We start from the raw sequence: 26,224 nt of genomic DNA, 5'->3' as shown, positions 1-26,224 counted from the left end.
AATGTTTTCGTCGATTAATACAATATAGCTTTCGCAAAAATCGACCAACAAACAAACATTTTTCTTCCCAGAACTACGTAAGCCTTGACTTCTCTTTTGAAATACGTAGGAGCAGGATTTGTAAATCTTGTCAGGCCCACTAATAAAAAACTTAGGTTTATTCCTTCGTCAAAAAAATCCAAAAACATTTCTTCTCTCTCTTCTAATTATTCTCTCCCTCATAATAACTTGAGAAGACTAATATAAGCTAACATTCAAAACGAAATTAACTAAATGGTTCCCTTTGAATACAACGGACGTGAGGGGTGCTAATACCTTCCTCTTGCGTAACCGACTCCCGAACCCTGATATTGGTTGCGACGACCATAATCATTGTCGTTCTTTGTTGGGTTTTATCGATATTTCCCCTTTCCTTTTTAGGAATAAATAAAGTTCGGTGGCGACTCTGTTTAGTCCATCATGCAAGTGTGCGATTGCGCTTCGCTTTAAAGTCGTATCCCTATTTTTTGAGGTGCGATAGATGGAGACTGTGCTGGGGACTGGAAAATCCCTAAGTGAGTCAACCCTAGTTCAGTTAAGTTTTCGTATGTGTGTTAGCTTTATTTTTTTATTTTTCTTCCTTTGTTATATGCTTTCTTTATCTCTGTTTATCACATTTATATATATATATATATATATATATATATATATATGTGTGTGTGTGTGTGTGTGTGTGTGTGTGTGTGTGTGTGTGTGTGTGTGTGTGTGTGTGTGTGTGGGTGTTGGGATTTTTATATCATGAATAAAGAAGAGAGAACACATGAGTTTAGAATTGGAAGTTGTGTAGTGTTACTCCCCTAGGGCCACTCCTTGCGTGTCTAGCATGAAAACTACCCTAGAGTAGACCTGTTTGTAGATCTCGTTATAAGACAGCTAGCCTGTTGCATGACGTTGATTCATGAAGGGTCCATGAATCTAGGACCCCCTCTTAGAACCAGTTTCTACTTTGGTGGTTGCATAATGATGGACTCCAAGGGCCTCTCCTTTTTGCACCCAATATGAAAACCCCGCTCAGAAGAGACCTTTCGTCACTCTTGTCATAAAGCGGCTAGCCTATTTTATGATGTTGATACGATTATGGTCCATGACTTTGGGAACCTTATCAAAAGTGTAGAAACTATCCTGTGAGTGGGTTTATGGGTAGAAATCCTAGAACTATCTGTTAAGGAGCCTACCTAGTAAGATGTTCTGAGTTAGTCACATTATCCCAGATCCTAACTACCTGGATTGCATTTTATTTTCATACCAAAACATAAAAAAATACATTGCATCCATTCATATACCATTGCATCTGCATTCGTTATCATGCATTGCATATCATTTTCCAAAAATACAAAAAAAAACTCATCCATCCTTTGTCCATGAAGAGCAAAGTGATTCCTGACACGCGTTTAGAACAAAGAAAAACTCATCCATCCATCCTTTTTCCAAATCCTCAACTGCCATTGATGATGCAACACTTCAACTGTTCCAAACCAGCTCGAAATTCTCTTGATCCTGCTTCAATCCACCTCCAAAATGCTTGTGGATCATAGATTAATCAAGAACACAGCAAGGTTTGTGAAGAAAATCGAAGAAAAGTTGAGAGAAAAAAATGTGAAGCTTGGGGAATTTGATCTAGATCTGAGCAAAATGAAATGTTTATCAAGTTTCTGTTATGATTAGGCTATATATATATGTTGTGCTAATGATCCTCTTAATCACAATTAGGCAAATGTAATGGTATTAGTGAAATGAAGGTGTAAGTGCAAATTGGAAATTCACCCTCATGTGCATGAAATGGATGCTACAGTGCACGGTTTTTTGAGCTAATTCACTTGCAAAACCTGTTTTGAGCCAAATGCACATGATTGGAAGTGAAAACAATGCATAGTTTTCAAATTGTAATTTTCCCTCCAAATTTCAAATGAAAATGCCAAAAATTTTGTAATGGAAATGCATGATATGTGATGCATGTTTTGGATAGCTCATGACAAGAGAGAAATGTTACAAAAAGAACCACTTCAATTGGCCTTTTGGTTCAAAAGTTATGCACTTGTGAAGTTCAAATCCATTTGACAATGATTGATCCATATCTTGCCAACCATGCATGAGAAATTCATGTTCTTGGACATTTTGGAAAGGTGAGAGCAAGATCTTCAACTTTCATGTTGGACAAAATTTCATTTGAAGCTTTCTTGGACATGTAATCTTGAGGAGAAAACCTTTCCATTTTTGGCAATTTCAAATTACATGTCGCTTACTATTTTTGGAAACTTTTCATCTGACCTCAAATCCTTCAATGTTGATGTTTGAAATGTCAAATGAGACTTGGATGGACATGAATGAGGCCTCTCTAACCATCTCCCACCTTCAAATCCATGCTTGAATTCACAGTTGACTTTGGTTGACTCTCTAGGGTGTCAGATGAATTGATCAATGACTAATGAGCCTTGAGCATCTAACCTTTGGCCAAACCACTTCAAAATGAACCCTAGGTCATATGAACTCAATGAACCAACTCTAGGGCTTTGCTTCCATAGGAAATGCACTAGCTTGCTTGCACAACTGAATCACCTGACCAGTCTTGACTGATGACTTGCACTTGGGCAATGGACAATGCAATGCTATACAGTGGACAATGTAATGCTAATGACCTAAACATGAAAATGAATGTACAAAATGGGAGGTGCAAATTTGAGGTGCTACAGTACCCATGTTCATACCTTTACACATATAAATAATCACATTCAAATTCTCTAAATTTTCGATTTAAATTTCACTAACTTTCCATAGTTTCGACATTTAATTTCATTTCCTCCCATTAGAATCTAGCATTCTGGTGGGAACTCGATTATATATAAAATTAATTCGATATACATATAAAATTGTAAAATTAATTTTATCCCTATAATATAATTTTATTCCTAAACTATCTTTACAACCCGATTAAATTCTTTTTTTTAAACACGAAAGAAGAGGACCATTCGAATCTTGCATTCCGGTGGGAACCCTCGAATGATCAGTCATGAGCCTCATGTTTTGGATTAGCCGTTCATTCTTTTCTTTCGTTCTTAAAAATACTCAATAATTAACTTGGACAAAATAAAGGGCCGTTGGGATCAAGCATTCTGGCGTAACCCTTTGAATATTTGATTCTCATCAAGTGTTCATTGTCCATTAAATAATTTTCTTAAATAATTCGAATGAAAAAGGACCATTGGAATCTTGGGTTCCGGTGGAACCCCGAGTGATTGATCCCGAGGCTCATGTCTCGTTCTCATCAAATATTCGTCTTTCAAACTCAAAAAATACTTAATTCCTACCTTAACACTTTTTCAATAAAGATGGAAAAGGAACATGGTGTATACCGTGCACTCCTGAGATTAAGATTCTAGGTGGATGCCTTGCCTATCTTAGCTCTCGCCATCGACTAAAATTTTCAATGCGGTTTCTTCAAACGCTTTCTCAATCAAACCTAAAAATACTTAATCTTTATTAAACACTTTTGCCAATAAAGACAGAAATGGAACATGGTGTATACCATGCACTCCTGAGACTAGGATTCGAGATGGATATCTTGCTCATCCAAGTTCTCGCCATCACTCAAAATACATCCACCCAATCAAACTCTTTCTCGCCGCCGTGCGATTAATAAAAAAACCGTTTTCATAAACGAAAGATATATTGTCTTAAGGTGATGCAAAACAATGTTTCGGCCACGATTGTTGAGTCGAGATAAGTGACGCTTTTCCGAATGTAGATTTATAAATTCGTTCGATGTGTGGTATGCGTCCACTACTCATTTGTTTTGGGTAAAACAATGTTTTCGTCGATTAATACAGTATAGCTTTCGCAAAAATCGACCAACAAACAAACATTTTTCTTCCCAGAACTACGTAAGCCTTGACTTCTCTTTTGAAATACATAGGAGCAGGATTTGTAAATCTTGTCAGGCCCACTAATAAAAAACTTAGGTTTATTCCTTCGTCAAAAAAATCCAAAAACATTTCTTCTCTCTCTTCTATTTATTCTCTCCCTCACAATAACTTGAGAAGACTAATATAAGCTAACATTCAAAACGAAATTAACTAAATGGTTCCCTTTGAATACAACGGACGTGAGGGGTGCTAATACCTTCCCCTTGCGTAACCGACTCCCGAACCCTGATATTGGTTGCGACGACCATAATCATTGTCGTTCTTTGTTGGGTTTTATCGATATTTCCCCTTTCCTTTTTAGGAATAAATAAAGTTCGGTGGCGACTCTGTTTAGTCCATCATGCAAGTGTGCGATTGCGCTTCGCTTTAAAGTCGTATCCCTATTTTTTGAGGTACGATAGATGGCGACTCTGCTGGGGACTGGAACATCCCTAAGTGAGTCAACCCTAGTTCAGTTAAGTTTTCGTATGTGTGTTAGCTTTATTTTTTTATTTTTCTTCCTTTGTTATATGCTTTCTTTATCTCTGTTTATCACATTTTTATATGTATATATATATATATATATAGATATATATATATATATATATATATATATATATATATCTGTGTGTGTGTGTGTGTGTGTGTGTGTGTGTGGGTGTTGGGATTTTTATATCATGAATAAAGCTCTACACCCGAGCTTTGGAAAAAGAAGAGAGAACACATAAGTTTAGAATTGGAAGTTGTGTAGTGTTAGTCCCCAAGGGCCACTCCTTGCGTGTCTAGCATGAAAACTCCCCTAGAGTAGACCTGTTTGTAGATCTCGTTATAAGACAGCTAGCCTGTTTCATGACGTTGATTCATGAAGGGTCCATGAATCTAGGACCCCCTCTTAGAACCAGTTTCTGCTTTGGTGGTTGAATAATGATGGACGCCAAGGGCCTCTCCTTTTTGCACCCAATATGAAAACCCCGCTCAGAAGAGACCTTTCGTCACTCTTGTCATAAAGCGGCTAGCCTATTTTATGATGTTGATACGATTATGGTCCATGACTTTGGGAACCTTATCAAAAGTGTAGAAACTATCCTGTGAGTGGGTTTATGGGTAGAAATCCTAGAACTATCTGTTAAGGAGCCTACCTAGTAAGATGTTCTGAGTTACTCACATTATCCCAGATCCTAACTACCTGGATTGCATTTTATTTTCATACCAAAACATAAAAAAATACATTGCATCCATTCATATACCATTGCATCTGCATTCGTTATCATGCATTGCATATCATTTTCCAAAAATACAAAAAAAAACTCATCCATCCTTTGTCCATGAAGAGCAAAGTGATTCCTGACACGTGTTTAGAACAAAGAAAAACTCATCCATCCATCCTTTTTCCAAATCCTCAACTGCCATTGATGATGCAACACTTCAACAGTTCCAAACCAGCTCGAAATTCTCTTGATCCTGCTTCAATCCAGCTCCAAAATGCTTGTGGATCATAGATTAATCAAGAACACAGCAAGGTTTGTGAAGAAAATCGAAGAAAAGTTGAGAGAAAAAAATGTGAAGCTTGGTGAATTTGATCTAGATCTGAGCAAAATGAAATGTTAATCAAGTTTCTGTTATGATTAGGCTATATATATGCTGTGCTAATGATCCTCTTAATCACAATTAGGCAAATGTAATGGTATTAGTGAAATGAAGGTGTAAGTGCAAATTGGAAATTCACCCTCATGTGCATGAAATGGATGCTACAGTGCACGGTTTTTTGAGCTAATTCACTTGCAAAACCTGTTTTGAGCCAAATGCACATGATTGGAAGTGAAAACAATGTATAGTTTTCAAATTGTAATTTTCCCTCCAAATTTCAAATGAAAATGCCAAAAATTTTGTAATGGAAATGCATGATATGTGATGCATGTTTTGGATAGCTCATGACAAGAGAGAAATGTTACAAAAAGAACCACTTCAATTGGCCTTTTGGTTCAAAAGTTATGCACTTGTGAAGTTCAAATCCATTTGACAATGATTGATCCATATCTTTCCAACCATGCATGAGAAATTCATGTTCTTGGAATTTTTGGAAAGGTGAGAGCAAGATCTTAAACTTTCATGTTGAACAAAATTTCATTTGAAGCTTTCTTGGACATGTCATCTTGAGGAGAAAACCTTTCCATTTTTGGCAATTTCAAATTACAAGTCACTTACTATTTTTGGAAACTTTTCATCTGACCTCAAATCCTTCAATGTTGATGTTTGAAATGTCAAATGAGACTTGGATGGACATGAATGAAGCCTCTCTAACCATCTCCCACCTTCAAATCCATGCTTGAATGCACAGTTGACTTTGGTTGACTTTCTAGGGTTTCAGATGAATTGATCAATGACTGATGAGCCTTGAGCATCCAACCTTTGGCCAAACCACTTCAAAATGATCCCTAGGTCATATTAACTCAATGAACCAACTCTAGGGCTTTGCTTCCATAGGAAATGCACTAGCTTGCTTGCACAACTGAATCTCCTGACCAGTCTTGACTGATGACTTGCACTTGGGCAATGGACAATGCAATGCTATGCAGTGGACAATGTAATGCTAATGACCTAAACATGAAAATGAATGTACAAAATGGGAGGTGCAAATTTGAGGTGCTACAGTACCCATGTTCATACCTTTACACATATAAATAATCACATTCAAATTCTCTAAATTTTCGATTTAAATTTCACTAACTTTCCATAGTTTCGACATTTAATTTCATTTCCTCCCATTAGAATCTAGCATTCTGGTGGGAACTCGATTATATAGAAAATTAATTCGATATACATATAAAATTGTAAAATTAATTTTATCCCTATAATATAATTTTATTTTTAAACTATCTTTACAACCCGATTAAATTCTTTTTTTTAAACACGAAATAAGAGGACCATTCGAATCTTGCATTCCGGTGGGAACCCTCGAATGATCAGTCATGAGCCTCATGTTTTGGATTAGCCGTTCATTCTTTTCTTTCGTTCTTAAAAATACTCAATAATTAACTTGGACAAAATAAAGGGCCGTTGGGATCAAGCATTCTGGCGTAACCCTTTGAATATTTGATTCTCATCAAGTGTTCATTGTCCATTAAATAATTTTCTTAAATAATTCGAATGAAAAAGGACCATTGGAATCTTGGGTTCCGGTGGAACCCCGAGTGATTGATCCCGAGGCTCATGTCTCGTTCTCATCAAATATTCGTCTTTCAAACTCAAAAAATACTTAATTCCTACCTTAACACTTTTTCGATAAAGATGGAAAAGGAACATGGTGTATACCGTGCACTCCTGAGATTAAGATTCTAGGTGGATGCCTTGCCTATCTTAGCTCTCGCCATCGACTAAAATTTTCAATGCGGTTTCTTCAAACCCTTTCTCAATCAAACCTAAAAATACTTAATCTTTATTAAACACTTTTGCCAATAAAGACGGAAATGGAACATGGTGTATACCATGCACTCCTGAGACTAGGATTCGAGATGTTTATCTTGCTCATCCAAGTTCTCGCCATCACTCAAAATACATCCACCCAATCAAACTCTTTCTCGCCGCCGTGCGATTAATAAAAAATCGTTTTCATAAACGAAAGATATATTGTCTTAAGGTGATGCAAAACAATGTTTCGGCCACGATTGTTGAGTCGAGATAAGTGACGCTTTTCCGAATGTAGATTTATAAATTCGTTCGATGTGTGGTATGCGTCCACTACTCATCTGTTTTGGGTAAAACAATGTTTTCGTCGATTAATACAGTATAGCTTTCGCAAAAATCGACCAACAAACAAACATTTTTCTTCCCAGAACTACGTAAGCCTTGACTTCTCTTTTGAAATACGTAGGAGCAGGATTTGTAAATCTTGTCAGGCCCACTAATAAAAAAATTAGGTTTATTCCTTCGTCAAAAAAATCCAAAAACATTTCTTCTCTCTCTTCTATTTATTCTCTCCCTCATAATAACTTGAGAAGACTAATATAAGCTAACATTCAAAACGAAATTAACTAAATGGTTCCCTTTGAATACAACGGACGTGAGGGGTGCTAATACCTTCCCCTTGCGTAACCGACTCCCGAACCCTGATATTGGTTGCGACGACCATAATCATTGTCGTTCTTTGTTGGGTTTTATCGATATTTCCCCTTTCCTTTTTAGGAATAAATAAAGTTCGGTGGCGACTCTGTTTAGTCCATCATGCAAGTGTGCGATTGCGCTTCGCTTTAAAGTCGTATCCCAATTTTTTGAGGTACGATAGATGGCGACTCTGCTGGGGACTGGAACATCCCTAAGTGAGTCAACCCTAGTTCAGTTAAGTTTTCGTATGTGTGTTAGCTTTATTTTTTTATTTTTCTTCCTTTGTTATATGCTTTCTTTATCTCTGTTTATCACATTTATATATATATATATATATATATATATATATATATATATATATATATATATATATATATATATATATATATATATATATATATATATATATGTGTGTGTGTGTGTGTGTGTGTGTGTGTGGGTGTTGGGATTTTTATATCATGAATAAAGCTCTACACCCGAGCTTTGGAAAAAGAAGAGAGAACACATAAGTTTAGAATTGGAAGTTGTGTAGTGTTAGTCCCCAAGGGCCACTCCTTGCGTGTCTAGCATGAAAACTCCCCTAGAGTAGACCTGTTTGTAGATCTCGTTATAAGACAGCTAGCCTGTTGCATGACGTTGATTCATGAAGGGTCCATGAATCTAGGACCCCCTCTTAGAACCAGTTTCTGCTTTGGTGGTTGCATAATGATGGACTCCAAGGGCCTCTCCTTTTTGCACCCAATATGAAAACCCCGCTCAGAAGAGACCTTTCGTCACTCTTGTCATAAAGCGGCTAGCCTATTTTATGATGTTGATACGATTATGGTCCATGACTTTGGGAACCTTATCAAAAGTGTAGAAACTATCCTGTGAGTGGGTTTATGGGTAGAAATCCTAGAACTATCTGTTAAGGAGCCTACCTAGTAAGATGTTCTGAGTTACTCACATTATCCCAGATCCTAACTACCTGGATTGCATTTTATTTTCATACCAAAACATAAAAAAATACATTGCATCCATTCATATACCATTGCATCTGCATTCGTTATCATGCATTGCATATCATTTTCCAAAAATACAAAAAAAAACTCATCCATCCTTTGTCCATGAAGAGCAAAGTGATTCCTGACACGCGTTTAGAACAAAGAAAAACTCATCCATCCATCCTTTTTCCAAATCCTCAACTACCATTGATGATGCAACACTTCAACAGTTCCAAACCAGCTCGAAATTCTCTTGATCCTGCTTCAATCCAGCTCCAAAATGCTTGTGGATCATAGATTAATCAAGAACACAGCAAGGTTTGTGAAGAAAATCGAAGAAAAGTTGAGAGAAAAATATGTGAAGCTTGGTGAATTTGATCTAGATCTGAGCAAAATGAAATGTTAATCAAGTTTCTGTTATGATTAGGCTATATATATGCTGTGCTAATGATCCTCTTAATCACAATTAGGCAAATGTAATGGTATTAGTGAAATGAAGGTGTAAGTGCAAATTGGAAATTCACCCTCATGTGCATGAAATGGATGCTACAGTGCACGGTTTTTTGAGCTAATTCACTTGCAAAACCTGTTTTGAGCCAAATGCACATGATTGGAAGTGAAAACAATGCATAGTTTTCAAATTGTAATTTTCCCTCCAAATTTCAAATGAAAATGCCAAAATTTTTGTAATGGAAATGCATGATATGTGATGCATGTTTTGGATAGCTCATGACAAGAGAGAAATGTTGCAACAAGAACCACTTCAATTGGCCTTTTGGTTCAAAAGTTATGCACTTGTGAAGTTCAAATCCATTTGACAATGATTGATCCATATCTTGCCAACCATGCATGAGAAATTCATGTTCTTGGACTTTTTGGAAAGGTGAGAGCAAGATCTTCAACTTTCATGTTGGACAAAATTTCATTTGAAGCTTTCTTGGACATGTAATCTTGAGGAGAAAACCTTTCCATTTTTGGCAATTTCAAATTACAAGTCACTTACTATTTTTGGAAACTTTTCATCTGACCTCAAATCCTTCAATGTTGATGTTTGAAATGTCAAATGAGACTTGGATGGACATGAATGAAGCCTCTCTAACCATCTCCCACCTTCAAATCCATGCTTGAATGCACAGTTGACTTTGGTTGACTTTCAAGGGTTTCAGATGAATTGATCAATGACTGATGAGCCTTGAGCATCCAACCTTTGGCCAAACCACTTCAAAATTATCCCTAGGTCATATTAACTCAATGAACCAACTCTAGGGCTTTGCTTCCATAGGAAATGCACTAGCTTGCTTGCACAACTGAATCTCCTGACCAGTCTTGACTGATGACTTGCACTTTGGCAATGGACAATGCAATGCTATGCAGTGGACAATGTAATGCTAATGACCTAAACATGAAAATGAATGTACAAAATGGGAGGTGCAAATTTGAGGTGCTACAGTACCCATGTTCATACCTTTACACATATAAATAATCACATTCAAATTCTCTAAATTTTCGATTTAAATTTCACTAACTTTCCATAGTTTCGACATTTAATTTCATTTCCTCCCATTAGAATCTAGCATTCTGGTGGGAACTCGATTATATATAAAATTAATTCGATATACATATAAAATTGTAAAATTAATTTTATCCCTATAATATAATTTTATTTTTAAACTATCTTTACAACCCGATTAAATTCTTTTTTTTAAACACGAAATAAGAGGACCATTCGAATCTTGCATTCCGGTGGGAACCCTCGAATGATCAGTCATGAGCCTCATGTTTTGGATTAGCCGTTCATTCTTTTCTTTCGTTCTTAAAAATACTCAATAATTAACTTGGACAAAATAAAGGGCCGTTGGGATCAAGCATTCTGGCGTAACCCTTTGAATATTTGATTCTCATCAAGTGTTCATTGTCCATTAAATAATTTTCTTAAATAATTCGAATGAAAAAGGACCATTGGAATCTTGGGTTCCGGTGGAACCCCGAGTGATTGATCCCGAGGCTCATGTCTCGTTCTCATCAAATATTCGTCTTTCAAACTCAAAAAATACTTAATTCCTACCTTAAAACTTTTTCGATAAAGATGGAAAAGGAACATGGTGTATACCGTGCACTCCTGAGATTAAGATTCTAGGTGGATGCCTTGCCTATCTTAGCTCTCGCCATCGACTAAAATTTTCAATGCGGTTTCTTCAAACCCTTTCTCAATCAAACCTAAAAATACTTAATCTTTATTAAACACTTTTGCCAATAAAGACGGAAATGGAACATGGTGTATACCATGCACTCCTGAGACTAGGATTCGAGATGTTTATCTTGCTCATCCAAGTTCTCGCCATCACTCAAAATACATCCACCCAATCAAACTCTTTCTCGCCGCCGTGCGATTAATAAAAAAACCGTTTTCATAAACGAAAGATATATTGTCTTAAGGTGATGCAAAACAATGTTTCGGCCACGATTGTTGAGTCGAGATAAGTGACGCTTTTCCGAATGTAGATTTATAAATTCGTTCGATGTGTGGTATGCGTCCACTACTCATCTGTTTTGGGTAAAACAATGTTTTCGTCGATTAATACAGTATAGCTTTCGCAAAAATCGACCAACAAACAAACATTTTTCTTCCCAGAACTACGTAAGCCTTGACTTCTCTTTTGAAATACGTAGGAGCAGGATTTGTAAATATTGTCAGGCCCACTAATAAAAAACTTAGGTTTATTCCTTCGTCAAAAAAATCCAAAAAACATTTCTTCTCTCTCTTCTATTTATTCTCTCCCTCATAATAACTTGAGAAGACTAATATAAGCTAACATTCAAAACGAAATTAACTAAATGGTTCCCTTTGAATACAACGGACGTGAGGGGTGCTAATACCTTCCCCTTGCGTAACCGACTCCCGAACCCTGATATTGGTTGCGACGACCATAATCATTGTCGTTCTTTGTTGGGTTTTATCGATATTTCCCCTTTCCTTTTTAGGAATAAATAAAGTTCGGTGGCGACTCTGTTTAGTCCATCATGCAAGTGTGCGATTGCGCTTCGCTTTAAAGTCGTATCCCTATTTTTTGAGGTACGATAGATGGCGACTCTGCTGGGGACTGGAACATCCCTAAGTGAGTCAACCCTAGTTCAGTTAAGTTTTCGTATGTGTGTTAGCTTTATTTTTTTATTTTTCTTCCTTTGTTATATGCTTTCTTTATCTCTGTTTATCACATTTTTATATGTATATATATATATATATATATATATATATATATATATATATATATATATATATATATATATATATATGTGTGTGTGTGTGTGTGTGTGTGTGTGTGTGGGTGTTGGGATTTTTATATCATGAATAAAGCTCTACACCCGAGCTTTGGAAAAAGAAGAGAGAACACATAAGTTTAGAATTGGAAGTTGTGTAGTGTTAGTCCCCAAGGGCCACTCCTTGCGTGTCTAGCATGAAAACTCCCCTAGAGTAGACCTGTTTGTAGATCTCGTTATAAGACAGCTAGCCTGTTGCATGACGTTGATTCATGAAGGGTCCATGAATCTAGGACCCCCTCTTAGAACCAGTTTCTGCTTTGGTGGTTGAATAATGATGGACGCCAAGGGCCTCTCCTTTTTGCACCCAATATGAAAACCCCGCTCAGAAGAGACCTTTCGTCACTCTTGTCATAAAGCGGCTAGCCTATTTTATGATGTTGATACGATTATGGTCCATGACTTTGGGAACCTTATCAAAAGTGTAGAAACTATCCTGTGAGTGGGTTTATGGGTAGAAATCCTAGAACTATCTGTTAAGGAGCCTACCTAGTAAGATGTTCTGAGTTACTCACATTATCCCAGATCCTAACTACCTGGATTGCATTTTATTTTCATACCAAAACATAAAAAAATACATTGCATCCATTCATATACCATTGCATCTGCATTCGTTATCATGCATTGCATATCATTTTCCAAAAATACAAAAAAAAACTCATCCATCCTTTGTCCATGAAGAGCAAAGTGATTCCTGACACGCGTTTAGAACAAAGAAAAACTCATCCATCCATCCTTTTTCCAAATCCTCAACTGCCATTGATGATGCAACACTTCAACAGTTCCAAACCAGCTCGAAATTCTCTTGATCCTGCTTCAATCCAGCTCCAAAATGCTTGTGGATCATAGATTAATCAAGAATACAGCAAGGTTTGTGAAGAAAATCGAAGAAAAGTTGAGAGAAAAATATGTGAAGCTTGGTGAATTTGATCTAGATCTGAGCAAAATGAAATGTTAATCAAGTTTCCGTTATGATTAGGCTATATATATGTTGTGCTAATGATCCTCTTAATCACAATTAGGCAAATGTAATGGTATTAGTGAAATGAAGGTGTAACTGCAAATTGGAAATTCACCCTCATGTGCATGAAATGGATGCTACAGTGCACGGTTTTTTGAGCTAATTCACTTGCAAAACCTGTTTTGAGCCAAATGCACATGATTGGAAGTGAAAACAATGCATAGTTTTCAAATTGTAATTTTCCCTCCAAATTTCAAATGAAAATGCCAAAAATTTTGTAATGGAAATGCATGATATGTGATGCATGTTTTGGATAGCTCATGACAAGAGAGAAATGTTACAAAAAGAACCACTTCAATTGGCCTTTTGGTTCAAAAGTTATGCACTTGTGAAGTTCAAATCCATTTGACAATGATTGATCCATATCTTGCCAACCATGCATGAGAAATTCATGTTCTTGGACTTTTTGGAAAGGTGAGAGCAAGATCTTCAACTTTCATGATGGACAAAATTTGATTTGAAGCTTTCTTGGACATGTAATCTTGAGGAGAAAACCTTTCCATTTTTGGCAATTTCAAATTACAAGTCACTTACTATTTTTGGAAACTTTTCATCTGACCTCAAATCCTTCAATGTTGATGTTTGAAATGTCAAATGAGACTTGGATGGACATGAATGAAGCCTCTCTAACCATCTCCCACCTTCAAATCCATGCTTGAATGCACAGTTGACTTTGGTTGACTTTCTAGGGTTTCAGATGAATTGATCAATGACTGATGAGCCTTGAGCATCCAACCTTTGGCCAAACCACTTCAAAATTATCCCTAGGTCATATTAACTCAATGAACCAACTCTAGGGCCTTGCTTCCATAGGAAATGCACTAGCTTGCTTGCACAACTGAATCTCCTGACCAGTCTTGACTGATGACTTGCACTTTGGTAATGGACAATGCAATGCTATGCAGTGGACAATGTAATGCTAATGACCTAAACATGAAAATGAATTTACAAAATGGGAGGTGCAAATTTGAGGTGCTACAGTACCCATGTTCATACCTTTACACATATAAATAATCACATTCAAATTCTCTAAATTTTCGATTTAAATTTCACTAACTTTCCATAGTTTCGACATTTAATTTCATTTCCTCCCATTAGAATCTAGCATTCTGGTGGGAACTCGATTATATATAAAATTAATTCGATATACATATAAAATTGTAAAATTAATTTTATCCCTATAATATAATTTTATTTTTAAACTATCTTTACAACCCGATTAAATTCTTTTTTTTAAACACGAAATAAGAGGACCATTCGAATCTTGCATTCCGGTGGGAACCCTCGAATGATCAGTCATGAGCCTCATGTTTTGGATTAGCCGTTCATTCTTTTCTTTCGTTCTTAAAAATACTCAATAATTAACTTGGACAAAATAAAAGGCCGTTGGGATCAAGCATTCTGGCGTAACCCTTTGAATATTTGATTCTCATCAAGTGTTCATTGTCCATTAAATAATTTTCTTAAATAATTCGAATGAAAAAGGACCATTGGAATCTTGGGTTCCGGTGGAACCCCGAGTGATTGATCCCGAGGCTCATGTCTCGTTCTCATCAAATATTCGTCTTTCAAACTCAAAAAATACTTAATTCCTACCTTAACACTTTTTCGATAAAGATGGAAAAGGAACATGGTGTATACCGTGCACTCCTGAGATTAAGATTCTAGGTGGATGCCTTGCCTATCTTAGCTCTCGCCATCGACTAAAATTTTCAATGCGGTTTCTTCAAACCCTTTCTCAATCAAACCTAAAAATACTTAATCTTTATTAAACACTTTTGCCAATAAAGACGGAAATGGAACATGGTGTATACCATGCACTCCTGAGACTAGGATTCGAGATGTTTATCTTGCTCATCCAAGTTCTCGCCATCACTCAAAATACATCCACCCAATCAAACTCTTTCTTGCCGCCGTGCGATTAATAAAAAAACCGTTTTCATAAACGAAAGATATATTGTCTTAAGGTGATGCAAAACAATGTTTCGGCCACGATTGTTGAGTCGAGATAAGTGACGCTTTTCCGAATGTAGATTTATAAATTCGTTCGATGTGTGGTATGCGTCCACTACTCATTTGTTTTGGGTAAAACAATGTTTTCGTCGATTAATACAGTATAGCTTTCGCAAAAATCGACCAACAAACAAACATTTTTCTTCCCAGAACTACGTAAGCCTTGACTTCTCTTTTGAAATACGTAGGAGCAGGATTTGTAAATCTTGTCAGGCCCACTAATAAAAAACTTAGGTTTATTCCTTCGTCAAAAAAATCCAAAAACATTTCTTCTCTCTCTTCTATTTATTCTCTCCCTCATAATAACTTGAGAAGAATAATATAAGCTAACATTCAAAACGAAATTAACTAAATGGTTCCCTTTGAATACAACGGACGTGAGGGGTGCTAATACCTTCCCCTTGCGTAACCGACTCCCGAACCCTGATATTGGTTGCGACGACCATAATCATTGTCGTTCTTTGTTGGGTTTTATCGATATTTCCCCTTTCCTTTTTAGGAATAAATAAAGTTCGGTGGCGACTCTGTTTAGTCCATCATGCAAGTGTGCGATTGCGCTTCGCTTTAAAGTCGTATCCCTATTTTTTGAGGTACGATAGATGGCGACTCTGTTGGGGACTGGAACATCCCTAAGTGAGTCAACCCTAGTTCAGTTAAGTTTTCGTATGTGTGTTAGCTTTATTTTTTTATTTTTCTTCCTTTGTTATATGCTTTCTTTATCTCTGTTTATCACATTTATATATATATATATATATATATATATATATATATATATATATATATATATATATATATATATATATATATATATATATATATATATATATGTGTGTGTGTGTGTGTGTGTGTGTGTGTGGGTGTTGGGATTTTTATATCATGAATAAAGCTCTACACCCGAGCTTTGGAAAAAGAAGAGAGAACACATAAGTTTAGAATTGGAAGTTGTGTAGTGTTAGTCCCCAAGGGCCACTCCTTGCGTGTCTAGCATGAAAACTCCCCTAGAGTAGACCTGTTTGTAGATCTCGTTATAAGACAGCTAGCCTGTTGCATGACGTTGATTCATGAAGGGTCCATGAATCTAGGACCCCCTCTTAGAACCAGTTTCTGCTTTGGTGGTTGCATAATGATGGACTCCAAGGGCCTCTCCTTTTTGCACCCAATATGAAAACCCCGCTCAGAAGAGACCTTTCGTCACTCTTGTCATAAAGCGGCTAGCCTATTTTATGATGTTGATACGATTATGGTCCATGACTTTGGGAACCTTATCAAAAGTGTAGAAACTATCCTGTGAGTGGGTTTATGGGTAGAAATCCTAGAACTATCTGTTAAGGAGCCTACCTAGTAAGATGTTCTGAGTTACTCACATTATCCCAGATCCTAACTACCTGGATTGCATTTTATTTTCATACCAAAACATAAAAAAATACATTGCATCCATTCATATACCATTGCATCTGCATTCGTTATCATGCATTGCATATCATTTTCCAAAAATACAAAAAAAAACTCATCCATCCTTTGTCCATGAAGAGCAAAGTGATTCCTGACACGCGTTTAGAACAAAGAAAAACTCATCCATCCATCCTTTTTCCAAATCCTCAACTGCCATTGATGATGCAACACTTGAACAGTTCCAAACCAGCTCGAAATTCTCTTGATCCTGCTTCAATCCAGCTCCAAAATGCTTGTGGATCATAGATTAATCAAGAATACAACAAGGTTTGTGAAGAAAATCGAAGAAAAGTTGAGAGAAAAATATGTGAAGCTTGGTGAATTTGATCTAGATCTGAGCAAAATGAAATGTTAATCAAGTTTCTATTATGATTAGGCTATATATATGTTGTGCTAATGATCCTCTTAATCACAATTAGGCAAATGTAATGGTATTAGTGAAATGAAGGTGTAACTGCAAATTGGAAATTCACCCTCATGTGCATGAAATGGATGCTACAGTGCACGGTTTTTTGAGCTAATTCACTTGCAAAACCTGTTTTGAGCCAAATGCACAAGATTGGAAGTGAAAGCAATGCATAGTTTTCAAATTGTAATTTTCCCTCCAAATTTCAAATGAAAATGCCAAAAATTTTGTAATGGAAATGCATGATATGTGATGCATGTTTTGGATAGCTCATGACAAGAGAGAAATGTTACAAAAAGAACCACTTCAATTGGCCTTTTGGTTTAAAAGTTATGCACTTGTGAAGTTCAAATCCATTTGACAATGATTGATCCATATCTTGCCAACCATGCATGAGAAATTCATGTTCTTGGACTTTTTGGAAAGGTGAGAGCAAGATCTTCAACTTTCATGATGGACAAAATTTGATTTGAAGCTTTCTTGGACATGTAATCTTGAGGAGAAAACCTTTCCATTTTTGGCAATTTCAAATTACAAGTCACTTACTATTTTTGGAAACTTTTCATCTGACCTCAAATCCTTCAATGTTGATGTTTGAAATGTCAAATGAGACTTGGATGGACATGAATGAAGCCTCTCTAACCATCTCCCACCTTCAAATCCATGCTTGAATGCACAGTTGACTTTGGTTGACTTTCTAGGGTTTCAGATGAATTGATCAATGACTGATGAGCCTTGAGCATCCAACCTTTGGCCAAACCACTTCAAAATTATCCCTAGGTCATATTAACTCAATGAACCAACTCTAGGGCCTTGCTTCCATAGGAAATGCACTAGCTTGCTTGCACAACTGAATCTCCTGACCAGTCTTGACTGATGACTTGCACTTTGGTAATGGACAATGCAATGCTATGCAGTGGACAATGTAATGCTAATGACCTAAACATGAAAATGAATTTACAAAATGGGAGGTGCAAATTTGAGGTGCTACAGTACCCATGTTCATACCTTTACACATATAAATAATCACATTCAAATTCTCTAAATTTTCGATTTAAATTTCACTAACTTTCCATAGTTTCGACATTTAATTTCATTTCCTCCCATTAGAATCTAGCATTCTGGTGGGAACTCGATTATATATAAAATTAATTCGATATACATATAAAATTGTAAAATTAATTTTATCCCTATAATATAATTTTATTTTTAAACTATCTTTACAACCCGATTAAATTCTTTTTTTTAAACACGAAATAAGAGGACCATTCGAATCTTGCATTCCGGTGGGAACCCTCGAATGATCAGTCATGAGCCTCATGTTTTGGATTAGCCGTTCATTCTTTTCTTTCGTTCTTAAAAATACTCAATAATTAACTTGGACAAAATAAAAGGCCGTTGGGATCAAGCATTCTGGCGTAACCCTTTGAATATTTGATTCTCATCAAGTGTTCATTGTCCATTAAATAATTTTCTTAAATAATTCGAATGAAAAAGGACCATTGGAATCTTGGGTTCCGGTGGAACCCCGAGTGATTGATCCCGAGGCTCATGTCTCGTTCTCATCAAATATTCGTCTTTCAAACTCAAAAAATACTTAATTCCTACCTTAACACTTTTTCGATAAAGATGGAAAAGGAACATGGTGTATACCGTGCACTCCTGAGATTAAGATTCTAGGTGGATGCCTTGCCTATCTTAGCTCTCGCCATCGACTAAAATTTTCAATGCGGTTTCTTCAAACCCTTTCTCAATCAAACCTAAAAATACTTAATCTTTATTAAACACTTTTGCCAATAAAGACGGAAATGGAACATGGTGTATACCATGCACTCCTGAGACTAGGATTCGAGATGTTTATCTTGCTCATCCAAGTTCTCGCCATCACTCAAAATACATCCACCCAATCAAACTCTTTCTTGCCGCCGTGCGATTAATAAAAAAACCGTTTTCATAAACGAAAGATATATTGTCTTAAGGTGATGCAAAACAATGTTTCGGCCACGATTGTTGAGTCGAGATAAGTGACGCTTTTCCGAATGTAGATTTATAAATTCGTTCGATGTGTGGTATGCGTCCACTACTCATTTGTTTTGGGTAAAACAATGTTTTCGTCGATTAATACAGTATAGCTTTCGCAAAAATCGACCAACAAACAAACATTTTTCTTCCCAGAACTACGTAAGCCTTGACTTCTCTTTTGAAATACGTAGGAGCAGGATTTGTAAATCTTGTCAGGCCCACTAATAAAAAACTTAGGTTTATTCCTTCGTCAAAAAAATCCAAAAACATTTCTTCTCTCTCTTCTATTTATTCTCTCCCTCATAATAACTTGAGAAGAATAATATAAGCTAACATTCAAAACGAAATTAACTAAATGGTTCCCTTTGAATACAACGGACGTGAGGGGTGCTAATACCTTCCCCTTGCGTAACCGACTCCCGAACCCTGATATTGGTTGCGACGACCATAATCATTGTCGTTCTTTGTTGGGTTTTATCGATATTTCCCCTTTCCTTTTTAGGAATAAATAAAGTTCGGTGGCGACTCTGTTTAGTCCATCATGCAAGTGTGCGATTGCGCTTCGCTTTAAAGTCGTATCCCTATTTTTTGAGGTACGATAGATGGCGACTCTGTTGGGGACTGGAACATCCCTAAGTGAGTCAACCCTAGTTCAGTTAAGTTTTCGTATGTGTGTTAGCTTTATTTTTTTATTTTTCTTCCTTTGTTATATGCTTTCTTTATCTCTGTTTATCACATTTTTATATATATATATATATATATATATATATATATATATATATATATATATATATATATATATATATATATATATATATATATATATATATGTGTGTGTGTGTGTGTGTGTGTGTGGGTGTTGGGATTTTTATATCATGAATAAAGCTCTACACCCGAGCTTTGGAAAAAGAAGAGAGAACACATAAGTTTAGAATTGGAAGTTGTGTAGTGTTAGTCCCCAAGGGCCACTCCTTGCGTGTCTAGCATGAAAACTCCCCTAGAGTAGACCTGTTTGTAGATCTCGTTATAAGACAGCTAGCCTGTTGCATGACGTTGATTCATGAAGGGTCCATGAATCTAGGACCCCCTCTTAGAACCAGTTTCTGCTTTGGTGGTTGCATAATGATGGACTCCAAGGGCCTCTCCTTTTTGCACCCAATATGAAAACCCCGCTCAGAAGAGACCTTTCGTCACTCTTGTCATAAAGCGGCTAGCCTATTTTATGATGTTGATACGATTATGGTCCATGACTTTGGGAACCTTATCAAAAGTGTAGAAACTATCCTGTGAGTGGGTTTATGGGTAGAAATCCTAGAACTATCTGTTAAGGAGCCTACCTAGTAAGATGTTCTGAGTTACTCACATTATCCCAGATCCTAACTACCTGGATTGCATTTTATTTTCATACCAAAACATAAAAAAATACATTGCATCCATTCATATACCATTGCATCTGCATTCGTTATCATGCATTGCATATCATTTTCCAAAAATACAAAAAAAAACTCATCCATCCTTTGTCCATGAAGAGCAAAGTGATTCCTGACACGCGTTTAGAACAAAGAAAAACTCATCCATCCATCCTTTTTCCAAATCCTCAACTGCCATTGATGATGCAACACTTGAACAGTTCCAAACCAGCTCGAAATTCTCTTGATCCTGCTTCAATCCAGCTCCAAAATGCTTGTGGATCATAGATTAATCAAGAATACAACAAGGTTTGTGAAGAAAATCGAAGAAAAGTTGAGAGAAAAATATGTGAAGCTTGGTGAATTTGATCTAGATCTGAGCAAAATGAAATGTTAATCAAGTTTCTATTATGATTAGGCTATATATATGTTGTGCTAATGATCCTCTTAATCACAATTAGGCAAATGTAATGGTATTAGTGAAATGAAGGTGTAACTGCAAATTGGAAATTCACCCTCATGTGCATGAAATGGATGCTACAGTGCACGGTTTTTTGAGCTAATTCACTTGCAAAACCTGTTTTGAGCCAAATGCACAAGATTGGAAGTGAAAGCAATGCATAGTTTTCAAATTGTAATTTTCCCTCCAAATTTCAAATGAAAATGCCAAAATTTTTGTAATGGAAATGCATGATATGTGATGCATATTTTGGATAGCTCATGACAAGAGAGAAATGTTACAAAAAGAACCACTTCAATTGGCCTTTTGGTTCAAAAGTTATGCACTTGTGAAGTTCAAATCCATTTGACAATGATTGATCCATATCTTGCCAACCATGCATGAGAAATTCATGTTCTTGGACTTTTTGGAGAGGTGAGAGAAGATCTTCAACTTTCATGTTGAACAAAATTTGATTTGAAGCTTTATTGGACATGTAATCTTGAGGAGAAATCCTTTCCATTTTTGGCAATTTCAAATTACAGGTCACTTACTATTTTTGGAAACTTTTCATCTGACCTCAAATCCTTCAATGTTGATGTTTGAAATGTCAAATGAGACTTGGATGGACATGAATGAGGCCTCTCTAACCATCTCCCACCTTCAAATCCATGCTTGAATGCACAGTTGACTTTGGTTGACTTTCTAGGGTTTCAGATGAATTGATCAATGACTGATGAGCCTTGAGCATCCAACCTTTGGCCACACCACTTCAAAATGATCCCTAGGTCATATGAACTCAATGAACCAACTCTAGGGCTTTTCTTCCATAGGAAATGCACTAGCTTTCTTGCACAACTGAATCTCCTGACCAGTCTTGACTGATGACTTGCACTTGGGCAATGGACAATGCAATGCTATGCAGTGGACAATGTAATGCTAATGACCTAAACATGAAAATGAATGTACAAAATGGGAGGTTCAAATTTGAGGTGCTACAGTACCCATGTTCATACCTTTACACATATAAATAATCACATTCAAATTCTCTAAATTTTCGATTTAAATTTCACTAACTTTCCATAGTTTCGACATTTAATTTCATTTCCTCCCATTAGAATCTAGCATTCTGGTGGGAACTCGATTATATATAAAATTAATTCGATATACATATAAAATTGTAAAATTAATTTTATCCCTATAATATAATTTTATTTTTAAACTATCTTTACAACCCGATTAAATTCTTTTTTTTAAACACGAAATAAGAGGACCATTCGAATCTTGCATTCCGGTGGGAACCCTCGAATGATCAGTCATGAGCCTCATGTTTTGGATTAGCCGTTCATTCTTTTCTTTCGTTCTTAAAAATACTCAATAATTAACTTGGACAAAATAAAGGGCCGTTGGGATCAAGCATTCTGGCGTAACCCTTTGAATATTTGATTCTCATCAAGTGTTCATTGTCCATTAAATAATTTTCTTAAATAATTCGAATGAAAAAGGACCATTGGAATCTTGGGATCCGGTGGAACCCCGAGTGATTGATCCCGAGGCTCATGTCTCGTTCTCATCAAATATTCGTCTTTCAAACTCAAAAAATACTTAATTCCTACCTTAACACTTTTTCGATAAAGATGGAAAAGGAACATGGTGTATACCGTGCACTCCTGAGATTAAGATTCTAGGTGGATGCCTTGCCTATCTTAGCTCTCGCCATCGACTAAAATTTTCAATGCGGTTTCTTCAAACCCTTTCTCAATCAAACCTAAAAATACTTAATCTTTATTAAACACTTTTGCCAATAAAGACGGAAATGGAACATGGTGTATACCATGCACTCCTGAGACTAGGATTCGAGATGTTTATCTTGCTCATCCAAGTTCTCGCCATCACTCAAAATACATCCACCCAATCAAACTCTTTCTCGCCGCCGTGCGATTAATAAAAAAACCGTTTTCATAAACGAAAGATATATTATCTTAAGGTGATGCAAAACAATGTTTCGGCCACGATTGTTGAGTCGAGATAAGTGACGCTTTTCCGAATGTAGATTTATAAATTCATTCGATGTGTGGTATGCATTCACTACTTATCTATTTTGGGTAAAACAATGTTTTCGTCGATTAATACAGTATAGCTTTCGCAAAAATCGACCAACAAACAAACATTTTTCTTCCCAGAACTACGTAAGCCTTGACTTCTCTTTTGAAATACGTAGGAGCAGGATTTGTAAATCTTGTCAGGCCCACTAATAAAAAACTTAGGTTTATTCCTTCTTCAAAAAAATCCAAAAACATTTCTTCTCTCTCTTCTATTTATTCTCTCCCTCATAATAACTTTAGAAGACTAATATAAGCTAACATTCAAAACGAAATTAACTAAATGATTCCCTTTGAATACAACGGACGTGAGGGGTGCTAATACCTTCCCCTTGCGTAACCGACTCCCGAACCCTGATATTGGTTGCGACGACCATAATCATTGTCGTTCTTTGTTGGGTTTTATCGATATTTCCCCTTTCCTTTTTAGGAATAAATAAAGTTCGGTGGCGACTCTGTTTAGTCCATCATGCAAGTGTGTGATTGCGCTTCGCTTTAACGTCTTATCCCTATTTTTTGAGGTGCGATAGATGGCGACTCTGCTGGGGACTGGAACATCCCTAAGTTAGTCAACCCTAGTTCAGTTAAGTTTTCGTATGTGTGTTAGCTTTATTTTTTTATTTTTCTTCCTTTGTTATATGCTTTCTTTATCTCTGTTTATCACATTTATATATATATATATATATATATATATATATATATATATATATATATATATATATATATATATTTATATATATCTATATATATATATATATATATATATATATATATATATATATATATATATATATATATATATATATATATATATATATATATATATATGTGTGTGTGTGTGTGTGTGTGTGTATGCGTGTGTGTGTGTTGGGATTTTTATATCATGAATAAAGCTCTACACCTGAGCTTTAGAAAAAGAAGAGAGAACACATAAGTTTAGAATTGGAAGTTGTGTAGTGTTAGTCCCCAAGGGCCACTCCTTGCGTGTCTAGCATGAAAACTCCCCTAGAGTAGACCTGTTTGTAGATCTTGTTATAAGACAGCTAGCCTGTTGCATGACGTTGATTCATGAAGGGTCCATGAATCTAGGACCCCCTCTTAGAACCAGTTTCTACTTTGGTGGTTGCATAATGATGGACTCCAAGGGCCTCTCCTTTTTGCACCCAATATGAAAACCCCGCTCAAAAGTGACCTTTCGTCACTCTTGTCATAAAGCGGCTAGCCTATTTTATGATGTTGATACGATTATGGTCCAATACTTTGGGAACCTTATCAAAAGTGTAGAAACTATCCTGTGAGTGGGTTTATGGGTAGAAATCCTAGAACTATCTGTTAAGGAGCCTACCTAGTAAGATGTTCTGAGTTACTCACATTATCCCAGATCCTAACTACCTGGATTGCATTTTATTTTCATACCAAAACATAAAAAAATACATTGCATCCATTCATATACCATTGCATCTGCATTCGTTATCATGCATTGCATATCATTTTCCAAAAATACAAAAAAAAACTCATCCATCCTTTGTCCATGAAGAGCAAAGTGATTCCTGACACGCGTTTAGAACAAAGAAAAACTCATCCATCCATCCTTTTTCCAAATCCTCAACTGCCATTGATGATGCAACACTTCAACAGTTCCAAACCAGCTCGAAATTCTCTTGATCCTGCTTCAATCCAGCTCCAAAATTCTTGTGGATCATAGATTAATCTGAAGGTGAGAAAAACAAGAAAGGGGGGTTTGAATTGTTTGGAAAAATAAGCGCTTTTCAAAATGAAAATCACACAAGGATTTTATACTGGTTCGCTTATAACACAAAGCTACTCCAGTCCACCCGGCCAAGGTGATTTCGCCTTCAACAAGGACTTAATCCACTAATCTTGAAAGATTACAAACAACGTCTAAGAGAAAAATCTCTTAGTCCTCTCAAGTATACAGACTTCACAAAGTCACTTGAGGAAATAAAATAAACAATGATAAAAGGTTTATGTAATCTAGAGTGTCCTTACAGATTTAGGATCATCACTGATTTCAGAGTTAGTGACCAGAGAATCGACCTTTTGAACTGAAGCCTCTGCAATCATCAAGATGGCTTCCTTAAGGGTAGGTTTAGAAAGTTCAGGTTCAGGTTCTGGTTCAGAGGTATGAGGTGGAGAGTTTGGAGGGCTGAGATTTAATGTGTGAGGTTCAGATTCTGACTCAGGTTGGGGTTCAGATGTTTGGGGTGAAGCGTAAAGAGGGTTTAAATCTAAGGGTTCAGTTTCAGCTTCAGGTGTAGCGGAGATGTTTGGTGGGGTGATTTCAGAGGTGTGGGGTTCAGAGGGTTGAGTTTCAGAAGGTATGGTGGTTGTTTGTTGTGGTGGAGGTGAAGTTGCTTCAGATTGTGTTTGTGTTTGTTGTTGTGAAGCAAGTTTATGAGCATAAATTGTGGCTATGGTTGGGGAATCAGGGTCAGAAAATTCAGGGTCAGAAGAAATGGAAAGATATGGGGGTGATTCTGGTTCTGAGGATGATGAAGAGGAAGTGCTTTGGTAGGTTTGTTTAGGTTCAGAGGGAGGGATGAATGTACGGGCTACATTTAGAACTGGTGAAGGTTGGGAGGTTCTGGTGGTTGAAGGTGGGATTTCAGAGGTTGTAAAAATAGGTTGTGAAGAGAGAGGATTAGAAGAAGCCATCAGAGGATTAGAGGTAACAGGAGGAACAGACTTACCAGTAGAGATATTCAGAGGAGCTGAAGATTTGCTTCCAGAAGCTTCTCCAAGTCTGGCCTTTTTTGCCTGAGATGCTACCTTCTTTTCAGAAAGACCTCTCTTGTATCTGACGAAGTCTTCTTCAGAATCCAGACAGTCGTCGAGGCTGAAATCAGAGATGTCAACACCATCATCCAGCAGACGCTGAAGATAGATAGCAACAGCATCTCTGGGTTCATTCTTGAAGAACCTGGCCAGGCCATGAGGCATCTTCCTCTGATCTTTCAAACAATCCCAGGATGTATCCAGAGTTGGTTTGACTTGAATCT

This window comes from Lathyrus oleraceus, chromosome 2 (assembly GCF_024323335.1).
Source record: "Lathyrus oleraceus cultivar Zhongwan6 chromosome 2, CAAS_Psat_ZW6_1.0, whole genome shotgun sequence".
In the NCBI taxonomy this organism is placed as follows: domain Eukaryota; kingdom Viridiplantae; phylum Streptophyta; class Magnoliopsida; order Fabales; family Fabaceae; genus Lathyrus; species Lathyrus oleraceus.
The sequence above is the reverse complement of the archived record's forward strand: the minus strand, read 5'-3'. Positions refer to the sequence as shown.